The sequence below is a fragment of the Chiloscyllium punctatum genome, chromosome 24, assembly GCF_047496795.1.
Source record: "Chiloscyllium punctatum isolate Juve2018m chromosome 24, sChiPun1.3, whole genome shotgun sequence".
NCBI classification, from domain to species: Eukaryota; Metazoa; Chordata; class Chondrichthyes; order Orectolobiformes; family Hemiscylliidae; genus Chiloscyllium; species Chiloscyllium punctatum.
In genome coordinates this window covers 5,409,784-5,422,470 of record NC_092762.1, presented here as the reverse complement: position 1 = coordinate 5,422,470, position 12,687 = coordinate 5,409,784, and positions in this window count along the sequence as shown.

The following is a 12,687-nucleotide window of genomic DNA, read 5'->3' as shown; positions in this document are numbered from 1 at the left end:
GTTCCCCTTTATTCTACCTGGTAAAGACTGCTCTTGACCCCTGCTTGCTCTTCTTAACTCTCTCTTTAAATCATTTCTAGCTACTCTGTCACTCGGCATTGCCTCATCGGAAACACCTCATCCCAATGTTACATAAAGCTCCCTCTTCCACTTTTTCTTTATAACGCATCTGCCATTGGTTTTCCCATTTTCAGAACCTGTCCAGACCATCCCCACCACAGTTCATCTTCCCATACAACTTTCTATCACCTGCAGACATGAGACCTTGCATTGTTCCATCATCCAACTCATTAATTTGTATTGTGAATCGCATCTAGTAAAGTGGAACCGCATTAGCTGTTCTCCAGTGCAATTGAACATACCCTGTGGCTAGATTCCACGTCAATTTCTGGTTGACGGCCTTCCCTCCCTCGTCTCCCACAGCAATCTGTGGTACAATCATCTGGACTGTCTGACTTGAACCATCCAAACCCATCAATCCTTGATCTTAGCTTTTTTAGACCTGCTCAAGAGCTTCACAGTCCATCTTGTCGAATTCTATAACTGCCTCCGCCTTCTCCCAAGTAAAACAGATGTGTAGCACCCATGTAACGTTCTATCAAAGTACTCCAAAATTCACCCAAATATTGGTTTCTATTGCATCTTAATTATTCCCTGCTTATTCCTTTCTCATTGATGTACATGGAATATATATTGAAAGTCTCCATAATCCTGCCTGCCAGCAACAACGCTATGTCTCTGTGTTAGCCAGTTGCCTCTGTGTTACTTTTGTAAGTTTCAGTGCCATCATCTCACACTCTTTGAAAAAGTAGAGAATACAGTTCGATTTCATCAGACACTCTTTCTATCTGAGGGATTAATCTGAATAACGTCCATTTCACTTCCTCTGCGGTAAGTATATTAATTCTTTAATTAGCGCAACAATACTGTTCTCAAAATTCAAGGTTCTGTTTGGTCAACACTGAATGTACCTGTGCTGGATGTTTTTTACTGCTACATTCCGATTACCTTTAAATGAAGTTAAACCTAACGTTTACATTAATATTACTTACGAAATTACCGTGAAAAGTATTTAAAAATGATCCTGAATACACGAATACATTACCTCCACTGACTTTCCATTGCCGCTGTCTACAAAAGAATCTTCAATCAATTTCAAAAAATATATTGTCAGTTATGAAGAACATTTCATAGATGAATTATCATCCCCTCCAATTTTGCTTTTACTTTCTAAATGTCCAATATTGTATTCTTTAACTCGATTGTCTATTGTGGATGACAAGTGATCTTGTCTACAGTTTGTCATTCGCCCTTGACATCCCTTCTTACTTTCCAGTTCTCCAGAATAGCACATTCCTTTCCAAAACGTGCAGAGAAATAGCACAATGATCCTGAAAGCAGTCAATATGTCATTTGCTGTTTTCACCGAAAGTTTGGTATTAATCACTCCTGGTCCATTAGATGTACGATACGAATAATTTTTAGTCTTTACCTACACAATCCCCTGGTCACGGTATTTCTTAGAGATATTCTGTATGTTTTGTGTTGAAGCCAGACACAAAGTAACTGTTTAGTTGTCCTGTAATTTCTCTGTTCTCTGGAATAAATTATCCTATCTGCACATTCACAGTTCCACATTTGAGCCTGTTTTTACTTTCCTCTCAAATTTTACAGGAAACACTTTGGCGGTCGTTATGTTTCTTGTTCATTTGAATTCCTGCTCTCTGTTTGGTTTCGTTAGAATTTCCTTGGTCCTTCTTTGCTGGGTCCTACATTTCTCTAGGTCCATTGGTTTTCCAAGACATCTGGCATTTTTTAAGCCACTTCCTTTGAACTAATGCAATCTGTGGCTTCTTTTGTTAACTATCATTGAGTCGCCTATCCTTTTTGTGGTTTGCACATTGGAGTGCCTGTACATCTGACAATGTTTCTATCAATAACAGACATTTTCCATTATGTCTTTGTCTTGTACTTTTTCAATTAACTGGAACCAAGTTGCTCCTCATACCTTAAAGCCTTGCATGAATTTGGTTTATAACTGTAATTTCAAAAATAACTTCTAAAAGAATTCAGACATCATGTGAAATTCATTATAATTTGACCACTAATGCCACTACATCAAAAGTTTCAATTAGCTCTTCTGATCATACAATTTGTAACCAGCCCAATCTCTAGCTCGGTGCGCGATATACTGTTTAAGCAAACCATCTCATGTCCTAGATCTTGCCTGTTTTTGCCCAGTCCCCTCTTGTCGAACTCCTTTCTCAGGACTGTGCCATGATCTTTGCCAAATACGAAAAGTCTCACTGTCTTCACTTTAAGTCTGAATTTTATTGTCTCCCTGTTGTGGTGACTAATTCTAAGTGGATACTGAAAACGACAAGACCATTTAGCAATCCTTCCTCATTACATCATACCAAACCTAAAGTAGTCACTTACCTACTTTTTCCATGACATGTTGCTCTAATAAACAATCCCTCATACACACTATGAATGATTTGCCGTGGGTATTCTTGCGAAGTTGATTAATCAATCGAATATAGATGTTCAAATTTCCATAATTACCTTTGTACCCTAATCACAAGCCCTCTTTATTTCCCGGCTTATACCGTATGCTATTTCAGAAGGATTGTAAGTAGAGTCGGGCGGGGGGGGGGGGGCGGGGGGGGGGGGGCGGGGGAGGGGAAGACGTTGCGCGGAAATGACTTCTCCCAAGGATCTTTTTCCTTTGTTTTTATTTCCACCCAGACTGATTTATGATTTTCAACCTTCGTGCCAATTTCCTTTCCTAATTCAGCCTTGATATGAATCTTAATAAATAAAATTCCTTCTTGTCAATACTGTCAGAATGCTAAGAACCCATGGACATTTATCTCCAGTGCCTCGGCCTTCCTGTAACCATGTTTCAGTAATCCCCAGCAGGTCATGTTCAGTTATCTCTTTTTGTGTTGTCAACTCATCCATTTTATTCCAAATACGATATGCACGTAGGTACAAGATTTTTAAACGACTTCTGTTGATTCATCTTCTCTCTTTTAATATATTCCTGTGCAGTGTGCATACTACACTCTTCAGCCTTACTTATTATTTCCTGATAATTCTGAGCCTCATTTCTATGTTTAATTCAACTCTCAACTCACACTTTGAACTTTACATGATTCCTTTCCTCGCCGTGGTTAGTAGACTGGCGCTGTCGGTTGATCCTACTAACCTCAACTCTCTGAGCTGCTGTTTAGGTTCACAGCCTCGTACTTTATGTGCTTAAGTGCAACGGACTTGCACGAGCCAGGGTGCTGCTGCCCCTCTAGTTAAAATGGAAACCTACTGCCTTGGGAGCGATCCCAATTTTGCAAAAAGCCTCAATCCAAAAATGCTAGGGATAGAATAGAAAAATAAAATGTAGTTTCGTAGTTGTTTGTGGTATTGACTAGTTATTTGAGGAAGTGACCAAGTTGATTGATGAAAGAAAGTTGTCGAAGTCATATACATGGACTTTAGTAAGGCGTTTAATAAGGTTCCCCAGGGTAAATTGATGGTGAACGTTAAGTTACATGGTGTGTATGGTGTTCTAGCTAGGCAGATAAAAACAGTTGAGCAACAGGAGACAGAGAGTAGTAATAGAAGGGAGCTTCTCGAATGGAGAATAGTGACCAGTGGTGTTCCACAGCGATCAGTACTGTTGTTTGTGATATCCCAAAATGATCAGCAAGAGGTAATTGGTGGTCTGATCAGTAAGTTTGCAGATGGCATGAAGATTGGCGTAGTACAGAAAGAATACAGGAGAATATGGACAGACTGGAGAGTTGGGCAGAGAGATGGCAGACGGATATTCATCTGACCAATTATGAGGTGATGCATTTAGGAAGATCCAATTCCAGAGCGAACAATACTGTAAACGGGAGAGGCTTGGGAAAAGTTAATGAGCAGAGAGATCTCGAAGTTCAGCTCCATCGTATCCTGCAGGTGGCTGCACAGGTGGATAGAGTGGTCAAGAAAGCATATGGTAGACTTGCCTTCATCGGATTGAGTACTGAGTATAAAAGCTGGCAGGTCACGTTAAAATTGTACAGTACTTTGGTTCGACCACATTTACAATACAAAGACAATTTAATAGGGGTACAAGCGGAAAGTACTTTAAACAGAGGGTGGTGGATGCTTGAATCGTGTTGCTGGCAGAGATAGTAGAGGCAGGCTCAATAGGTTCATCTAACTTGCATCTGGCCAGATGTATGTGTAGGTGGGGAGCAGAAGGATACAGGTCCTTAGCATTTGTGCGATAGTTTTAGACAGTGGATTTGGAAGGGCACAGACTTGGAGGGCCGAAGGATCACTTCCTCGGCTTGTACGTTTTCTTTTTTATTTGTACCTTCCTATTCCTAGTCTCACTTCCACTTGACATGGGCACAAATCCCGAGATTGCAACCCGGGAGTTACCACCTTTCATTTTGTACCATCTCCCTGAACTGTCCTTTCATTCTTTCTGCCTATGTCATTGATAACAAAGTGAACAATGTACTTGGGCTGTTTAGCCATCCATTTCAATATTCCATGAGCAGTCTGCAGAAATCCTTCACCGTGGAATCAGAGAACCTTTCGCTTAAGTATTTTTTTCCTTCTGTCGCAAAGCAAAACCTGTCATGTCTGCTCAAGTATTCCAGCCGTTTCTGCATTTGTGAACAATGATGATTGTTTATTGACCAAAATTCATGCAACTGAGATTAGATAAAAATCTCATCTTGATCACACAGTATGTGGTGCGTGAATACAATGAACTGTCAGTGGAAGTCGTGGAGGCTGGTAAAATACATCTGGCTGATTATATGAATGGGAATGGTTTCGAAGGAAGCGAACCAAATATTGTTAAATGGGTTTCGATTAAATTGGATATCTGTTTGGTATGGGCGAGTTGGACGAAGGGTCTGTTTCCATGTTGTACATCTCTATGATTCGATCTGAATATTTGTTCGTTCTTTGATCATAATACATAACCGATTGTTCTTCCTTCAACCCACGAACATCATGTAGTTAGATTAGATTCTCTAATGGGAAAAGGCCCTTCGGCCCAACTAGTCCACACCGACCCTCCAAAGTGTAACTCACCCAGATCCATTCCCCATATTATCCCTGACTTATGCACCTAAATCCACGGCCAAATTAGCATGACCAACTCACCTCGACTACACATCTTTGTACTGCAGGAAGAAACCAGCGCACCAAGAGGAAAGCCACTCAAGCAAGTGGGGAATGTGCATAGTCCACACAGAGAGTCGCCTGAGACTGCAATTTAAACCAGGTCCCTGGCGCTGTGAGGCAGCAGTGTAAACCACTGAGACTGTGTGCCACCCCAATTTAATAACACATCAACTATATAGATTTGTATGGCATTTTGACATCAGACTGCTTGGATTGTATGTTTTCGCGGCCATAATGGAATGTAGTGATGTACAATAACTGTAACAATTCTTTCTTTTTGCATTTGAGTTCAATTACAGCCGATTGTTCACAACACACACACAGACACAGACACAGACACAGACACACACACATACACACACACAAACACATAGCATATAACTTTGTTAAAGAATGCCACTAACGCATTAAATAATTACAATGAAAACTAAATGAAGTAGTGAGGAAAAGGAAGAAGAGAAATTGGACTTATGCTTTCCTGCCCCAGGAAGAATACAATCTGACATACTGACGTTCTCAAAATTAGATCAACAAATTCAGGGTAAAGAAAAATCCTGCAACGATTAGTTGGCGTGACAGTAATTAGGAATCCCAACTTCAAGATTGCCAGCAAAACAGATAAAAGTGAAATGAGGAGAAACGTCGTTATGCAGGAGATGTTAGGATAAGGAATGCCCTGCCTGGAAGAGTTATGGATGTGATTCAAAAGAGAACTGGATATCTATTTGGAAGCTTTCGACTTAAATGACTATGGACATAGGACTGGCAAATGTGATTAGCTGGATAGAGCTTTAAGGAGGTTTTGCGTACAGTGTGGCACGATGGCTTACTTCTGTATTTTCCAGTTCGTTACCGCATCATATACAGCTCCAGTAAAATCCAGCAACCTATTATTTTCCATGATAAAAACTGTCAAATATCTGATAATATTTGAGGCAATGTGAGCATTTAAGATGCAAGTTGTTCACGGTCAGTTTCATTGTGAAGTTATAACTATTAGTCAGAGTATAAATATTTCAGATTTTGTATCCCAATGGCCAAAACAGATATTACAATTGTTTTGACACAACACTCATGAAAATGTCTGAATTTTCACTCAAATGAGCATGTTCACTGTTTTCCACTGATCATATTGTACATTTATTTTTAAACACTGTAAATTTTAAATTGTCACTTACTGCAATTTAATAGCACCGTTAATTTTATTTAGTTTAATATTCAAAGTCCCTGTCGATTTTTTGCAATTTTATATTGTTTGTAAATAGCTGAAGCTTGTAGATGGATGTGAAAAATTAAAGTGATTAATTACATTTAAATTTATTGGAACGCTTACTCGATTTGATTACTCAAACGTTTGCTCACTGTGAATATGTAATCATTCAAGTCTAAACACTTTGGAAATGTTAGGGTGACAATGTGCTCATTTGAATTTTGACAAGATGGTTTGTTCGTTATTAAATAAAACTGTTGTTGCTTATTTTTGTACCATAAGGTGTTGACATGAGTTTACATTTTTGTTACCTAAATATAGGAACCGCCTAATTGTTCTCGGTGATAATACAATTATTGTTGAGTGGAATAGTCAGAGTTCACATCTTATTATAGCCCAATTCACAAAGCATGGTAAACACTTTATCATTAAATGAAAAAAAAACAAAAGAACGGTAGATGCTGTGAATTAGAAACAATAAACAAAACAGAATTTATAGGAAAAACTCAGCAGGCCTGGTAAAACCTGTGAAAGGAAATCAAAGTTAAAGTTTCGGAACGAAAACATTAACTCTGATTTCCCTTCACTGATATTGACAGATCATCTGAGCTTTTCGAGCAACTTTTGTTTTGCTTGACGTCTGATTATTACTCTGATCAGTAAATGTATCATCACGTAGTCACGATTTATACAGAAAATGAATTCCACCAGATTTGAATTCAGACAGAGTGTTAATGAACATCACAGATGCCTGTGATACTGCCTGCCATACTGGACTGCTCCTAAACCTGTCCAGGGAGCTTGGATCCTGGGTCAGGAGAGTCAGTCAAATGTCCTGTCGCAATAAATCACTTGCATTTCTTCACCTTTCGCAGGGTGAAAACGAGCTAACAGCCGATCACTGCTTTCTGTGCTGGCAAAAATGCTGTCCAAAGTAGATGTCCCTTTCCAAACTTTGTCCCCTTCCCTTGCCAATCTAGCTCCCCGCTTCCCATAGTCTCATCCCAACGTCCCTCGCTCTCTCGCACAACTAACCCCTTCATCCCTTATCCTACCCCTTCCATGTCTCTACTCCCCACTCTCTCATCTCTTCACTCTCTCTCTTGCCACTCCCATCCCACTCTGTCCCTTCCGCTTCTCACTCTCTCTCTCTTCTTCCTTCCACACTCTGTTTCCTCTCCCACTCTTTCATCCCCTTCCTTCCTAGTCTTCTCTCCAACCTCCCACTTTCTCTCTTAATCTCCCACTCTGAACATCTCACTCTGGCACTCTTCCTTCCCGTCATACTCTACCATCATCCCTCACTTCCCACTCTCGACCTTGCTCTTCCTTCCGACTCACTTCTCCCCACCTTCCCACCCACCGTCTCTCCTTCTCTTTCAAATCTCTCTCTCTCCCCATCGCTATCCTCCCCTGCCCCTCAACTCCATCTATTCCCCCTCCCATCCCACTTTCTCTCTCCCCTTCCCACTCTCTCAATACTTACCCCCTTCCAACTCTCTCTCGCTCTCACACGTCCCACTCTCCTTCGCTTGTCCCCTCCCTCACTCTCTCCCTTTTTCCACTCCCTCTCTCTCACCACTACCTAAATTGCTCCTTCACTCCCCATTCCTTCTCTCTCCCACTCTCTCTCTTATGTCTCTTCCCACTCTCTCAGTATCCTCCTTGCCACTCTCTCTCTCCCTTCCCTCCTTTCCCACTGTCTCTGTAACCGTCCGAATGTTTCTCTGTCGCCCTTCCTTCCCAGCATCTCAGTCTCTCCTCTCCACTCATTTCTCCCTCCTCCTCCCTAACCACAATATCACTCCACCCTCCCTTCCATCTGTCTTGCCCCCTTGCCTTCCCTTCCCACAGTCTCCATCCCTTCCCCTCCTTTCCCATTCTCCCCAACTTCCCCCCTTCCCACTCTTTCCAACCTCGCGTTCCCCCCACCTCTTCCCCAGTCTCCCTCCCCAATAATTCTCTCACTCTCTTCTTTCCCAAATTCACTCCTCCCTTCCCACTGTCTCGCTCATCGCTCTTTTACTATTCTGTCTCTGCCCTCCTCCTTTCCCACGCTATCCCACTTCCCTTCCCCCTCCCTTCCCAATCTCTCATTACCTCCCGTCCCTTCCGAATCTCTCCCTTGCTCACCCTTCCAACTCAACTTCCCTGAAATGTCCCACTCTCTCCCACTTTCCACTCTCGCTCTACCAGTACATCTTTTGCCATTTATTTCCCGACTACTTCTCTCTACCATCACCTCTCTCTAACCTCCCTTCCCGCACTCTCAGTACACCCCCTCGCCACTATCTCTCACCCATTCCATCCCTTATCACTCTTATTATCTGCATGTACGCCCCCACTCTCTTTCCACTACACATTGTCTCCCTCACTCTCCCTTCCCACTGTCTCTCCAAATTCCCTTTCCACTCTTTCACTGCCTCAATCCCATCCCATTCATCCCTTCTCCCCTCCACATTTCTCTCACCACCTACCCTACCAATTTATCACTCCATCTTCCCTTTCCTCTCTCTCCCTTCCCTTACCACTCTCTCCTTCCCTTCCACTTTCTTCCCACTCTCTCCAACCCTTCAGCTCCCTCCACACTGTCTACCTCGCCCCCCTCACCAAACGCGGTCTCACCATTTCCACTTCCAAATTGTCTCCTCTTCCCCATCTCTCCCTTCCTCCTCTCTTCCACTCTCTCTCACCCTTCATTTCCTATTCTGTCTCTGTGCTCCTCCCTGGCCACAGTCGGCCACTCCCCTCATCCCTCCCTTCTCACTCTCCCAATACCTTCCTCTCCCTTCCAACTCTCTCCCTTGCTCACACTTCCCACTCTCTGTCTTCCCCTCCTAATCTCTCACCCTTTTCCAGTCTCTCACCACTACCTCTGTTGTCTCTTCTGTTCCCACTCCCTCTCTCTCTCTCTCATCCTTGCTTTGTAATCTCTTGTCTCAGTCACTCGGTGCACCCCTGGCGACTCTCTTTCCTATCAGCTCCCTTCCCACTCTCACTAAATGCACGTAGCTTCCTAGTCTTTGTTCCCCTCCATTCCCACTCTCTTTCTAACCCCTCCCTTCCCACTCTTTCTTTGCCGCCTGCCCTTCCCAATTTATCCCTCTCCCCTCCCCATCTCTCGCACGCCCTCACCATTTTTTCACTCCAACCTCTTCCCCTCTCTCCCTGCCCCTCACTTCCCAATCTCTCCCTCCCCGCCCCCTTCCACTATCTCCTTCTCCCTGACCCTACACACTTCGTCCTCCTCCTCAATTGACACTTTATCTCGCCCGTCCATTTTCCCTCTGTCGAACTCCTCTTCCCTTCCCACTCTCACCAACCCTTCCACTCCCCTAAAACTTTCTATAACTCGTCCCCTCCCTCCCAACTCTCTACATCACCCTCTTTCTTCAATTGTACTCTCATCTTCTCCACTCCCAAGCTCTTTCCCCTACCCAATCTCGTCCTCCTTCCTCCCTTCCCACTGTGTTTCTCAACCCTCCTTTCCTATTCGGTCTATGCACTCCTCTCTTCCTCCTACCTTCCGACTCTCTCAATACCTTGCTCTCCCTTCCAGCTTTCTCTCTCTCTCACACACACTTCGCAGTCGCTCTCTCCAATCCCCAACCACTCTGTCTTCCACTTTCCATTCTCTCTCACCTCAACCTCCGTTGCCCCTTCTCTCCCCACTCTCTCCAACCACACTTCCCACTCTTTCGGAACACCCCACGACATTCTATCTCTCTTCCCTCGTTCGTTAAATATTCCCTGTTATACTCTGAGAAATAAGTTCCTGAATTTGTACTTTAAATCGGTCTTGGTCTCTCAGATTTTCACAGATAACAGCACGGGACAATTTCAGTCTGTGTCGTAAGAACAGCCTATACCCGATCTCCACTCTGTTTCCTGAAAAATGGGCGATGTCTGCTTTGCCATTGTGTTCTCCAAGCAAGCACCTGTTAAACTCTGCTCTCTGAGCTACAGTCTGTGAAACCAATCCCGACCCTGCTAATGTTAAACCAGCAACACAGACTAAAATTGTCCCGTGCAGTTTCTGTGAAAATTTGAGAGGCCAAGACCGTAGTCGTAACAACAGCCTATACCCGATCTCCACTCTGTTTCCTGAAAAATGGGCGATGTCTGCTTTGCCATTGTGTTCTCCAAGAAAGCACCTGTTAAACTCTGCTCTCTGAGCTACAATCTGCGAAACCAATCCCCACCCTGTTCTCCTCGCCAATGCCTATGAATCTATCCTCACTCTCTTCTCCTAACCATCACCCATAACCCTTTTCACCCTCTATTCCCTTCGCAATGATCTCTGACTTCATCCCTACTCTGTTCCACTAAACACGTTCTGTGCACCCAGCTCGCACTGTTGGCCTACTAACACCCTCTGACCGTATCGCGACTCCGTTTCCCTCGAAACTGTCTGTGCCTCCATCGCCAATCTGTTGCTTTTGCAATGGCCTGTGACTCCTTGCACACTGTTCACCAAGCAACAGTCTGTGAACCTGTACACACACTGATCTCTTTGCAGCTGCATATTAACCAATTCCCACTGTATTCCCGTACAAACAGCCTCTGAAATAATTCCCAACCTCTTACGATGGGAGTGGCCTGTGAACGCATTCCCGCTCTGTTGTCCTGGCAACTGTCTGTGATCCCATCACCGCTCTGTTCCCCGAACAACAAATGGGTCCACATCCCCGCTTTGTTCTCATTGTGACGTCCTATGGACCAAGCTCCACTCTTTGTTTTCCGAGCAAGGTCCGGTAAACCCATCCCCATTTTGCTCACGAGTAACTGTCTGTGAATAACTCTGCCAGCAAATCAATCCGCAATCTGTTCCTGTAGAAACAGCCTGTATTTTCATCCCAACTCTGTTTTCGTAGCAAGAGCCCTTGAAACCAACCCACAACCTGTTCCCATGTCGACGATGTGCGGTGGCATCCCCAATCTGCTCCTCCAGCAATGGTCTGCTTACCAGTCCGCACTCATTGTCCCAAGCAACGGCCTGTGATCCCATCTCCACATTGTTCGCCTCGCAACAGCCAGTAAGCACATCCAAACTCTGTTCTCCTTGTTACTGCCTGTGACGTAATCCCCACTCTGTTCTCCGAGCAATGACCTGTGAACGCAAACTTACATTTTCCACCAAGCAACGGCCTAAGACCGTCATTGCCACCCTATTCTCTCAACGACAATCTGTGAAATCCTCCCCATTTTGTTCGGGTAGCAGCCTCTTGTGACCCCATTCACACTGTGTTTACCTACCAAAGGCCTGTGAAGTCTATCCCCATTTCTGTTCCCGCAGCACCTGCCTGTGAACCCATTCACGCTCTGTTGCACAAGAAATACCTGCACACCAATCCCATGATGCTCTTCTCGGAACTGGCTGCATAGCCTATCGACGCGACCGTCCAAGCATCTGCCTGCAAACCATTCCCGCTCTTTTCCCCTTGCCATGGCCTCTTCTCTACACTGATTGACTCGAAACGGTGTGTGATCTAATCAACATTCTGTTAACGAAGGAAGGGCCTGTAACCTATCACCACTTTACACCACGAGCAATGAAGTTTGAGCTCAACCCCACTGTGTCCGCCGAGCAATGCCATGTGAACCCGTTTACATTCTGTTCCACGAGCATTGGCCTGTGAACTCATTGCAACTCTGTTCCTGCATCAATGCCTTTTGATTCAATTCCAATTCTGTTCCCCTGCAATGGCTTCAACCCGCATGTTCCCCTTTTCCCCTTTTCACGGCCTGTTGCCCCATCCTGTGACCATCTCCCTACTAACTTTCATCAACACCTGCCTTTGAACTCATCACCTCTCTGTTCTCCAAATATTGGGCTGTGACCCCATTAGTTATCTGTTCTACTGGAAATAGACTGAGATTCCTTCTCCACTCTATTCTACTAGAACTACCAGTGAAATCATTCCTATGCCCTGAAGAATTGCTCGTGACTCATCACCACTCTGTTCTCTTCGCAAAGGTCTGTGAACCAATCTCCACTCTGTTCTCCTAACAACAGCCTGTGATAGGACTCCCGCTCTGTTCCCCGGCAATGGCTTGTGAACCCATTCCCCCTCTGTTCGCACAGCAGCGGCACTCACTCTGTTCCCCTGGCAACTTCCTGTCAACCCATCACCCCTCTGTTCTCTAGCAATGACGTGTGAACGCTTCCCAACGCTGGTCTACGGACAATGATTTCTGAATACAAGCTCACTTTGTGTCGCCAGCAATGTCTTGTGACCCTATCCACACGCTGGTCCCCTCGCAATGGCTTATGAACCCAGCTC